Source organism: Palaemon carinicauda, chromosome 44, assembly GCF_036898095.1.
Source record: "Palaemon carinicauda isolate YSFRI2023 chromosome 44, ASM3689809v2, whole genome shotgun sequence".
Lineage (NCBI taxonomy): Eukaryota > Metazoa > Arthropoda > Malacostraca > Decapoda > Palaemonidae > Palaemon > Palaemon carinicauda.
Window position 1 is genome coordinate 34,374,454 of NC_090768.1, and position 12,500 is coordinate 34,386,953.

Below are 12,500 nucleotides of genomic sequence, written 5' to 3' on the forward strand. Positions count from 1 at the left end.
TTTCCCTGTCGAGGCCCCTGGGTTCATAGCATCATGCTTTTCCAACTATGGTTGTAGCTTAGCAAATAATAATGATAATAATAATAATAATAATAATAGTGCAGAATGTCACTGTCACCCCGCCCCCCCCCCCCCTCTCCCAAGGTTCCAACAACGCTTCATAACCTTATGCTGAAACAAAGAGATTAAAGGCTTAAACTTAACTTTTTTTTTTTTAATTAGATTATTTGCTTTTCATATCATCATTATTTTTCTTGTTAAAGACATGCATATGAATACGCATATTGGGAACATTTACAACATATTTCATATTCAAACAAAGACCTTAATGTAACTGTCTGTTTACATCCTTGACTGTCATGTCACCAGTCAGTTGCTCACAATGGTAACTCGCTCCTTGTCAGTCGATGAGCGATAAAAGAAATAAGGTAGCCGTCAAAGTAGCATAATATTGTGAAGTGGTGTATAGATTTTATAAAAATGTGGGTCAACATCTTCAAAAGTTTAAGTGATTGCTTATAAAGGCTGGGAAACTTGATCATTAGTAAGTATTTTGTCTGCACTTTGTTGATTTTTGCAGTTATTGCCTTCTAGGAAAGAATTAGACTAGAAGTTTAGAATATTTCGGTTTGCATGATTAAAGACATCTGAGACTTCTCGCTCTAGATCAGTTTTCCTTTAGGTTTAATAAAACGGGGAAATATTTCGGGCTATATATGTAGAAAAACCTGTTATCTTTTTTTTTTTTTTTAAATGATCTTTATTTCCTTAGCAAATACTCATAATACATACCCTAATATATCCTACGGTAATGAGGGACACCCAGTAGAAACTAGGGGTTTTGGGGTGGGGAAATTATACGGTACTGGCAAATCAATAAGGGTAAAACTAGCGTTTTCTTCACTATACATTATTCTCTTGGAGGCATAATAAAACCAAGGAAAATTGCACAAAGTATGAAGATCATATCATACGGTAATGGACACCCAATGAGAACCAGAGCTTGTCCCCATATAGGGGTTGTGACCTCTGGACTACTAGGTTAGGTTAGGTGGGTTTGTTAGGTTCTGTACCCTTTTGCAAATCTCAAAAGTGTTAAATAACCATGTTTTACCCTGTTTTTGCACACCAAAAGTCCCAGATTCTCACCTGTATTCTTCGGGAAGGAGGTGTCAATAAAGGTAGAAAGCCGTATTTGCAGTGGAAATATGGTCAAATTCGATGCAAGAACATAATTTTCTGTAGTAAGTTTTTTCTCTTGGAAGTGTTGTCCCATGTTTTTCTGTATACCCATTTTGGGGTAAATATTAATACCACATACCTGATGATACATGCATTCATATCTGCTTGCAAAATTATTTTCTTAGATTTAACCTACTTTACAAACGAACGGTTTCCCACTTTAGAATATTTTTATTTCCAATTTTTCCTTTGGTTTAGAATCTGGATGTCATTTATAATTTCGACTTTTTTTTCATGCTGGAAAAAACCATATTTTACCTGGAAAGCAAACACTGGAATGTGGTTTAACCCAAGGCTCCCTACCTAACCCAACATAGGATACATGTCCTTACATGTCTGGTGAGTGGCCTAGTCCCTCCTGTGACCCTTATATGATACCATGACCATATTTTAACCATATTGTTTGGAGATGTTAAATTGAGCGTATTCACACAGTCCTATAGTACCATTTGTTCTAGAGGCAGCTATTAATGAAAGGGACTATTCTTCAGGGCCCAAAATTAGTCTTCTAAAAAAAGTGTTAGGCGAAATAAGTAAAGATAAATTTAGAATGCATATCTATATTTACTCTCAATTTCTAGTGCTCTAACTCAAGCTAGGTGTTGCTTCCCATGTTGGGTAAGTAATTATAGTTGTGCTACAGGTTAGGATAGTAAAGTGAAGGAAAAGCCTGGATGAACCTTTCAAATTAACTATGCGCTATTTTTGGTCTTTTTTATTGTAAATTCATAGGGAATACTAATTATAGACATGAATCTGGCTTTCCTATTTTCAATATTAATCTTACCCGATGATCATGTAGCTGTCAACTCTGTTGCCCGACAGAAATCTACGGTCGGGATACGCCAGCGATCGCTATACAGGTGGGGGTGTACACAACAGCGCCATCTGTGAGCCAGGTACTCAAGTACTTCTTGTCAACAAGAACCCAATTTTTCCTCTGTCGTGCCACTTGGATACGCTGTTGATTCTGGAGTTATTGTTCACGATTTGGTGATGTATTTGCTCTAGAGTTTAGCCTTCGCTATTCAGGAAGCTTTATCATTAGCTTAGCAAGCTTTTGGAATTAATTTGATTTAATTATGGTGACGAAGAGAGTATGGACTCTCTTTCACTTTTAAATGGCCGACCCTTCCCTTAGATAGGAAGTGTTGGTGTCGAAGAGAGTATAGACTCTCTTTCATTTTTTTTTTATTTTATATCTCTCTTCGATTAACTTTCCTTTTATTATAAACTTAAAAAAATTATTTTTTTATGTTTGTTTATATGCGACCTTTCCTAATAGTAGGCGGTCCTTACTTGGAACCGAGGTTAATTAACATTGAGCTCGTCATATCGTTTTTCCTGTTAAGAATTTATGCTATTTTAATTTTAATGTTTTTGAAAGAATTTCTTTGATAAGTCTCGTACTGTTTTCAAAGTTGAACTAACGTTTTGTTTAGTCTCCGCAGTTGTTGACGTTCAGAACGTTCAACTTGCGCTCTATCGTTACGATAGAGAGAGAGTTTTTCACGGTTTCACGTTGCAGTAAGAGTAAACCGATTCTAGCGTTTCGTTCATTCTTTCTTAGCTTAAATGGTTTTAATTCTATAAAGGAACTTTTTATTTGGGAAACCTTTCAGTTTTTTTCCTTTAACAAATAATATGTTTTAACGATATATATAATTGGGCTCATCTCTCAGGTTCTAAGTCAAGAGAGAGAGAGAGAGAGATAGAGACGGAGGGAGAGAGAGGAGGATAAACGTTTCGTTCAAGCGGGTAACGTTGTTCTCGTTTTTTTGCTCTTCTCCCTAGTCGATATAGGGGAAGAAGGTAAAACGTTTCTAGAGTTTTATTCTTGTTCCCAGGCTTTATGCGGTGAGAGATTTTAAACGTAGTTTATTTGATCTAGTGTTTAGTCTCTTTTCCAGCCACTGAATTCTTTATCTTTCATTATGTTTTTCTGTTACATTGTAATACTGTTTTCGCAATTACTACCTTTTAATGAAGGATAGGATTGCGTGTTTCAGGTACAAACCACTTAAAGTTTCGAGTTCAGTGAAATAAGTGCAAACAGAAAATCAAAAGTGATAAAGTGATATGCGCAAAGTGTTACAGTGTTGCGTTCGAGGGTTCGTCTGTTCGTGCCAGTTGTTCACCTAGTCCGATACCTCTTACAAGCTCCCAAGCCCAGGGGAGAAGTAATGTCGAAGGACTTATGGGTTCCTCAGGCCTTGATCGACGAACAGACGTTTCCCTCTGTGGTTTCGGGTGTATCTACACACGTTGCCGACGTGATCACCCCACCCACACAAAGACGAGAGAGCCCATTTATTCCTCGTCTGCGGAAGAGGTTTCTCGCAGAAACCATGGACCAAATCTTGCAGCTTTTAAGTGCAAGTCGGTCCCTTCCGCGCAAGTCCAACGGCCTAGGTGTAGCCACTGGGTCAGTTCGGACTCGCTGCAGTACGACAACTGCACACCTCCTAAGAGAGGCTAGGTGGTACCGCAACAGGCAGTAACTCCGTCTGTTGCCGCACCAGCTGTTTTAGACCCTCAGTCACAACGGACAGTAGCTCCGTTTGTTGTTGTCTTTCATAGACCCTAGTGGTCCATGCTGCAGACTATACAGTCTCAGCTTGCTCCTTCATGCAGGAGTATCATGCTGGAAGGTTGACAATGCAGCCTGTTAACCTACAACCCGCCGAGGTTGTGCGCTCAGCAGATACTGCGGCTGCCTGCTCCCACCCTCCACCTGTGAGAGCTCCACCACCGATGCGCAGTCCACCCTGCCAGACGCATGTTCTTGCTGCACCATCTGCTAACATGCGTGAGCTACCGCATCAGCAGTGGGAAGGTTCTGTAGAGATGCCGGGTTCCAGCACTATGCGGCTTTCTCCGCAGCCCATGCAGCATGCTCTGCATACCTTACAGCATGCTCTGCATACCTTACAGCATGCTCTGCATACCTTACAGCATGCTCTGCATTCCTTACAGCATGCTCTGCATACCTTACAGCATGCTCTGCATACCTTACAGCATGCTCTGCATACCATACCGCATGCTCCTCAACCCACCGCAGCCCCTCCCACGCACCAGCACTCTGCTTTTGTTGTTGCCAGCTCCCACACTCCGACTGCGGAGAAGGTTGACGATGCACCCGTGGGCCTACACCTCCCACGGTTGTGCGCCCGGCATGGCTTCCTGCTCTCACACTCTTGTTGTGAGAGCTCCTCCACCCATGCACAGTCAACCCTGCCAGATGTATGATGACTCCCACACACAGAGCACTCCGTTGCCGTGCGGGAGCTACCACAAGCTGCCGTGTTTTGACACGGTGTGTCAGCCTCCGCAACACACTGTGGTTACCGCCACTCGCCAGCAGCAAACTAGTCAGGCAGGAGTTGAGGCTTCCCCACACAACTTTGGTTGTTGCCAACTCACAAACTGTCATGCAGTTACATGACGTTGCCTTCTGGTCTGCTACTTATACACCAGTGCTGTATGTCCTCACGCTCCTGTTGTGGTTGACAGTTCAGTTTTTGACAGTTCACAGACTGTCAAGCAGTTTCATAACGTTGCCTTCTGGTCTGCTGCTTTTGCACCAGTGAAACCCTCACTGAGAGAACTTAGCTTTTCTCGGATATGGTTCCTGTAGATGAGAAAGTGCTGTTCTCCCTCCTTCTGATATTCCCTTGAGGACTCTGTCATTTGGAGAGGAGCCTTAAGCTGCTTAGCCTCCTATGGACTTTTATTTAAGCATAACATGCTTCCAGGGAGGGTAAATGGTTCCGCTTCAGTCGCTAACCCCGTCTGTTGCCACACCTGCTCCCATAGACCTTGAGCTTTGTTGCAAGACATGCAGTCCAAGCTTAGTCCTTGATAGAGGATTTTTTTACGGAGTCAGTGTGTCACTGGGAAGACGTTCAACACCAGCAGAGGTGACTTGTTGTGACGCAGTGCGGCAACCTCAGCAACCCGATAAGGAGTTGTCTGTACTACCCAGACAGTCTAGACAGTTTCGGGTTGTCGCTGTACTTCCTCGCTTCCCCATGGTTGACAGTTCACAGACTGTGCAGCAGTACCATGATCTTGTGTCCGGCTCCGTCAGACGACTGGCTTTTAAGAGCTCCCACAAGTCGTCGCTGTCTGGAGAATCTCAGATGGACTATGGATCTGACCAAGGAACTGGGCCTCCTGGTCAATTTAGAGAAGTCCCAGCTCGTCCCATCCCAGACCATTGTCTACCTGGGTATGGAGATTCAGAGTCGAGCTTTTCGGGCTTTTCCGTCGGCCCCAAGGATCAACCAAGCCCTAGAATGCATCCAGAGCATGCTGAGAAGGAACCGATGCTCAGTCAGGCAGTGGATGAGTCTAACAGGGACACTTTCATCGCTGGCCCTGTTCATCGAGTTAGGGAGACTCCACCTCCGCCCCCTTCAGTATCATCTAGCTGCTCACTGGATAAAGGACATGACGCTAGAGACGGTCTCAGTTCCTGTTTCCGAAGAGATGAGGTCTACTCTAACGTGGTGGAAGAACAGCTTTCTTCTCAAGGAAGGTCTACCTTTGGCTGTTCAGAACCCCGACCGCCGTCTCTTCTCGGACGCATCAGACACGGGCTGGGGTGCGACATTGGACGGACAGGAATGCTCGGGAACATGGAATCAGGAGCAAAGGACACTTCACATCAATTGCAAGGAGTTGTTGGCGGTTCATCTGGCCTTGATAAACTTCAAGTCCCTCCAGCTAAACAAGGTGGTGGAGGTGAACTCCGACTACACCACAGCCTTGGCTTACATCTCCAAGCAGGGAGGGACTCATTCGAGGAAGTTGTTCGAGATCGCAAGGGACCTCCTCATCTGGTCAAAAGATCGAAAGCTCACGCTGGTAACGAGGTTCATTCAGGGCGATATGAATGTCATGGCAGATCGCCTCAGCCGGAAGGGTCAGGTCATCCCCACAGAGTGGACCCTTCACAAGAATGTTTGCAGCAGACTTTGGGCCCTGTGGGGTCAGCCAACCATAGATCTGTTCGCTACCTCGATGACCTAGAGGCTCCCGTTGTATTGTTCTCCGATTCCAGACCCAGCAGCAGTTCACGTGGATGCTTTTCTGCTGGATTGGTCCCATCTCGACCTGTATGCATTCCCGCCGTTCAAGATTGTCAACAGGGTACTTCAGAAGTTCGCCTCTCACAAAGGGACACGGCTGACGTTGGTTGCTCCCCTCTGGCCCGCGAGAGAATGGTTCACAGAGGTACTGCAATGGCTGGTCGACATTCCCAGGACTCTTCCTCTAAGAGTGGACCTTCTACGTCAACCTCACGTAAAGAAGGTACACCCAAACCTCCACGCTCTTCGTCTGACTGCCTTCAGACTATCGAAAGACTCTCAAGAGCTAGAGGCTTTTCGAATGAGGCAGCCAGAGCGATTGCCAGAGCAAGGAGGACATCCACTCTCAGAGTCTATCAGTCTAAATGGGAAGTCTTCCGAAGCTGGTGCAAGGCCAATGCAGTTTCCTCAACCAGTACCTCTGTAACCCAGATTGCTGACTTCCTGTTACATCTAAGGAACATAAGATCCCTTTCAGCTCCTACGATCAAGGGTTACAGAAGTATGTTGGCAGCGGTTTTCCGCCACAGAGGCTTGGATCTTTCCACCAACAAAGATCTACAGGACCTCCTTAGGTCTTTTGAGACCTCAAAGGAACGTCGGTTGTCCACTCCAGGCTGGAATCTAGACGTGGTCCTAAGGTTCCTTATGTCATCAAGATTTGAACCTCTCCAATCAGCCTCTTTTAAGGACCTCACATTAAAAACTCTTTTCCTCGTGTGCTTGGCAACAGCTAAAAGAGTAAGTGAGATCCACGCCTTCAGCAGGAACATAGTTTTCACATCTGAAACGGCTACATGTTCCTTGCAGCTCGGTTTTTTGCTAAAAACGAGCTTCCTTCACGTCCTTGGCCTAAGTCGTTCGAGATCCCAAGCCTGTCCAACTTGGTGGGGAACGAACTGGAGAGAGTACTTTGCCCAGTTAGAGCTCTTAGGTACTATCTAAAAAGGTCAAAACCTTTACGAGGACAATCAGAAGCCTTATGGTGTGCTATCAAGAAGCCTTCTCTTCCAATGTCTAAGAACTCAGTTTCTTACTACATCAGGCTTCTGATTAGGGAAGCACATTCTCATCTGAAGGAAGAAGACCTTGCTTTGCTGAAGGTAAGGACACATGAAGTGAGAGCTGTGGCTACTTCAGTGGCCTTCAAACAGAACCGTTCTCTGCAGAGTGTTATGGATGCAACCTATTGGAGGAGCAAGTCAGTGTTCGCATCATTCTATCTCAAAGATGTCCAGTCTCTTACGAGAACTGCTACACCCTGGGACCATTCGTAGCAGCGAGTGCAGTAGTAGGTGAGGGCTCAGCCACTACATTCCCATAATCCCATAACCTTTTCTCTTGAATACTTTTTATGGGTTGTACGGTCGGCTAAGAAGCCTTCCGCATCCTTGTTGATTTGGCGGGTGGTCAATTCTTTCTTGAGAAGCGCCGAGGTTAGAGGTTGTGATGAGGTCCTTTAGTATGGGTTGCAGCCCTTTATACTTCAGCACCTAAGAGTCGTTCAGCATCCTAAGAGGACCGCTACGCTCAGTAAGGAAGACGTACTTAATAAAGGCAGAGTTATGGTTCAAGTCGTCTTCCTTACCAGGTACTTATTTATTTTATGTTATTTTTTAATAACTAATAAAATGAAATACGGGATACTTAGCTTCTTTGTTAACATGTATGCTGGTCTCCACCCACCACCCTGGGTGTGAATCAGCTACATGATCATCGGGTAAGATTAATATTGAAAAATGTTATTTTCATTAGTAAAATAAATTTTTGAATATACTTACCCGATGATCATGAATTTAAGGACCCGCCCTTCCTCCCCATAGAGAACCAGTGGACCGAGGAGAAAATTGAGTTCTTGTTGACAAGAAGTACTTGAGTACCTGCTCACAGATGGCGCTGTTGTGTACACCCACACCTGTATAGCGATCGCTGGCGTATCCCGACCGTAGATTTCTGTCGGGCAACAGAGTTGACAGCTACATGATCATCGGGTAAGTATATTCAAAAATTTATTTTACTAATGAAAATAACATTTTTCAACCGCAAGTAATCATAAAATACTGGCCTTCATTATAGAATAGTGCAATATTAGTTAGGACATTGAAACTAGCATAACTGAATGTATCTTTCCAAGTACAATAATTTGAATCCCATATACTACTACCAGCGGAAACCTCTAATAACGAAGTTAGATTTTTATAAAAAAAAAAATTTCTTTGCTCCGTTTCTCATAGCACATACCACAGGGGCCTCTTTCCACCCGGTAGTTCAGAAAAACACTGGTAGGTGGTGCATCTGTCGGAAGTTACCTGTTTGATCAGAATACTGTACTGTAAAGGGCCCAACGTTTTATATTTTAAACCCCTATTTGTTTCCAGTATTGGAATATGCAATATAATTATAGCTTTTTATTTTATGTATCATGTTAATAATAAAAGGTTATGTTAGAAATGTGTATTTGATATATTCAATTTGATCTTTGAAAATGGAAGCCTACTGTCGTCCATGTTCGAACAGAGACCAGAGTGCGAAATTACAACTCGCCCCTTTGTTAGGTGTTTATTCACTCCTTTGCTTTTGTATAATTGATAGATAACGCCAAAATACTAGCCCATGGGCTAACGTAAGTAGCATAACATGTTCCGCTTGCCAGAACTTAGGAGCAATGAGATAATGTTTATTCACAAGTGAAGCATGCATACAACAGAGCAAAAACCAATGCAGTAAATCATTAGCTCAATTAATTAAACGGGTATGTGTAGTATAATGAACAGTAGTACGATCGACTATAGAAAATTGGATGGGAAAATCTTGTTTATATGAGCCCGGAAGTCCTGGCAAACAAAAGCTGCAGTGTTTTGACAGTTTTATTACCATTACTTGGTTTTGATTCCGTTAATTAGTTTTTTTATTATGATGACTGGTTTTTTATGGCGACTGGCGGAAACAACAAAGTTTAATTAATATTGATTTAAATATCAACACAATTAAACTGGTACACTATATTTTAAGGTGTTTGGAATGTAATTTATGATGATACCTAGCACAAAACCACAGCTTTCCAGTTATGGTTGTCGACCTACAATAACTCGAAAACTATGGATTTCCGCCACGAATCTTTATAAAAAATTTTCTAAACATTACAAAATACATTAAAAGCCAGTCTTATCTTCTACAAATCATTTATTGAACTGTTCTATAATTTTACCAAGTATAGTACACCATGTCTTTTGTCCAATATATCCTATTAATTGAATTAATTCAATTTATTGCATGAAAATAACAGTACTGTATAACTAGAAACTGACATTGAAATGAAATTTTTTTTTTAATCCATTTATTAAAAATTTTTTTATTAGTATTTTTACTTAGGCTAGCCAGGGGTTAGGCTGTGATATGGTAGCCTAGCATAGGCTAGAAAATTGACAACATATCTGCACCTGGGAGGAATATGCACATCTCTGACTATAGTCAATTCTTTTTAGTGAGACAGATATGCACCGACTCGCAGGGGTGCCCTTTTAGCTCAGAAAAGTTTCCTGGTTGCTGATAGGTTGGTCAATATAATTCTAACCAATCAGATAGCAGGAAACTTGTCTGAGCTAAAAGGGCACTGCCACGAGTCAGTGCAAATGCACCTCATTAAAAAAAAATTGAGTATAGTTAGTGTTAGTAATTGAAGGCTCACTGTATTTGGATGTGCCGAATTAGGTTTTAGTGGGTTTCAAAAGGAAAATTGTTTTTTTTTTTTTTCCAATACTTTTGGATGTGATTTTTAAAGGTTTGGTAAGGCAAAAGTGTAATATTCAGATGCTTTCAAGTTTCATAAAAGGGATTTTCAATTGGAATGATTTTTTTATTTTTTAACAGTTTTTATGTAATTGTGACAAATTTGAAATGTACTTTTATTGAAGCCATATACTTCATCCATTTTGCACAATAATAATTCTAAGAATAATTGGGCGCCTCTGTTAAAAACTTTTTTTTATATTTTGAGAGCATCTAATGTACAGAGGACAGTAAATGATCACGGTATTGTGCAAGTGGGAAGTTAGGTTATATCAGGAAGGCGAGATGAATGCACCTAAACTTTATTAAAGAGACAATGAACTTCCATACAAGCACTTGGGAGTAAGAACGTCACAAAAATTCAAACAAACCAAAACGTGAGCTAGCGGGTTACACAGAGTGGGAAAGAGCGAGTGATAAAACAAAGCATATTACGGTTACAGCGTACAAGCATGTCTGAAATATGTATGCATTTAAGTAATTTCTCTGTAATTTATGGCAACCTTGTTCAGGTTAGATGAGCAAGTGCAGATGCCTATGCTTTGAGGTTGGACATAGCCTAACCCTGCTAAGTTATGTTAGGGAACATTGTTTTATTTTACTTTGATGCATGTTAGACAAGGTCTGATTTATCACTGGGGTCCAAGATGACTAGTCAGTAAGGTTAGGTAAGAGAAGAGTAGGGCAAGGTGCATCCCTATATTTTGCTACTTAACATACTCTCAATCTGAAAGCCTGTTACATACTGCATTCCACTATTTTATCGTTGGTGATTTATTTTAGGTTAACCAAGCGTTTAATGCTCAAATGAATGTAGAATTCATGAGTCATAATGTAGACTACTATATAAAACTCTGAAAAACTGTTAAACATATATGTATTTAATTCATTATTCAACTTGAAATTGTTTGAAACAGTCATTACACGAACCTAATCCAAAGATATGCCTTATCACAGTATGTTAGTTTTCCTTGTAATGCAGTGTAAACTCATTATTAGGCAAACAGTGGGAAAATACAGAGGCATAAACATACTATGTACTGTATTCTAAACCTTTAGGAAATATTACTGAAATAGATTTTAGTTTGCTGTCTCCACTATCAATTTTGCAAAATTATTAGTTAATAGTAAACTAGTGATAATAATATATGGAACTATATAATGTACCATATATCTGTACAATATATTGTAAGTTGCTTCCTGGCAATGCCCTACTTCTTTTTGTTTGTTGTGCCAACTCGATTCCAGCACTAAATGGGATGGAAGACTGAATCAGAAATGGCGATCATTTGTTATCAATTGACGCCAAGCAGAAGCTGGATTTTGTGACTTAAATGGAGTGTGTATACTGTATAGGGAATAGAATTCTAGTTAGGCCGTAAATTTAGCGAGTTAGGCCAGCTTGACACGAGTCAAATTCTTGCGTTGATTCTTGGATTCATCATCGACGTTCCTTCACTGGGTTAGTCTGATATCTCACCATCCATTTGTAAGATCCTCGTGTTTCGTGCAACGTTTGTGAATTGAAGCTGCACATGTTGATGGTGTTATGGCTTTGGTACTAAGGATGCAAAACAGTTTTTGCTGAAACTCATGCCTAAAGTTTTTTCATGCTGCACCTTCAGTAGGAATTTTTGTCTTGACAGCAGAAACTGTATAGGGGTTATTGCAAAGAGTAATATAAGGTGAGAGTTATAGAGATTAATACTGTAGGTATTATTATGACCCATCATTAGTACTGATTTATGCATAGATCTCAGGAATTTGATTTAGGACTCAATTTCTTTATCATTGCTTTTATCTCCATTTTAGAGGAAATCACTACATTCTCCTTGCTCATTTTTTTTAGGACACTTTTCCAAGAAATTTATTTTTGTCTGACAAATTTTGTATTGATATCCTTAATCAAACTTAGATTACATTTGGAACTAGAAATACTTTTAATGTTCGTAAATGTGAACTTGGTGTTTGTGTTTGATATGGCTTACTTTATTGCTATGGGTATTTTTGACATTTGGTGCCATATACCATTGAAGTAAGTTATGTAACCTGTAGAAATTTTGCTTTATTTTCGATTTGGTCAGCCTTTAGTTATTGCTGGGTTTTTCATTACAACTACCCCATTTTAGTTTTAGTTTTATTTGGGACCAAGGTGTGAAATTGCTTCTTCTGAGGTTATTAAATTTTCTCTTGTCATTAAATATGCAATCTTTTTCACAATCTCAAATATTGATAAATGTTGTCAGTAATACTGTACACAGGTGTCAAAATATGAAACAAATAGTATTTTCACACATGTTACATACGACTTTGTGAGTGCCGTATGGTGCTTCAACAGATTTTATTGTAGGATATGTACGATTTAACGAGAAACAT

The 12,500-nt window shown here is 40.8% G+C and overlaps 1 protein-coding gene across 4 annotated transcripts in view; it reads left to right on the forward strand.

Moving 5' to 3' along the window:
• Positions 1-384: 384 nt before the first annotated feature.
• The window catches only part of LOC137634462 (uncharacterized), a 28,125-nt gene continuing 16,009 nt past the window's right edge, over positions 385-12,500 (forward strand). For all 4 annotated transcript variants that reach the window (XM_068366870.1, XM_068366871.1, XM_068366872.1 and 1 more), the window contains exon 1: positions 385-544. The gene's annotated coding sequence lies outside the window, so the exon portion shown is untranslated. The remainder of the gene's footprint in view (positions 545-12,500) is intronic.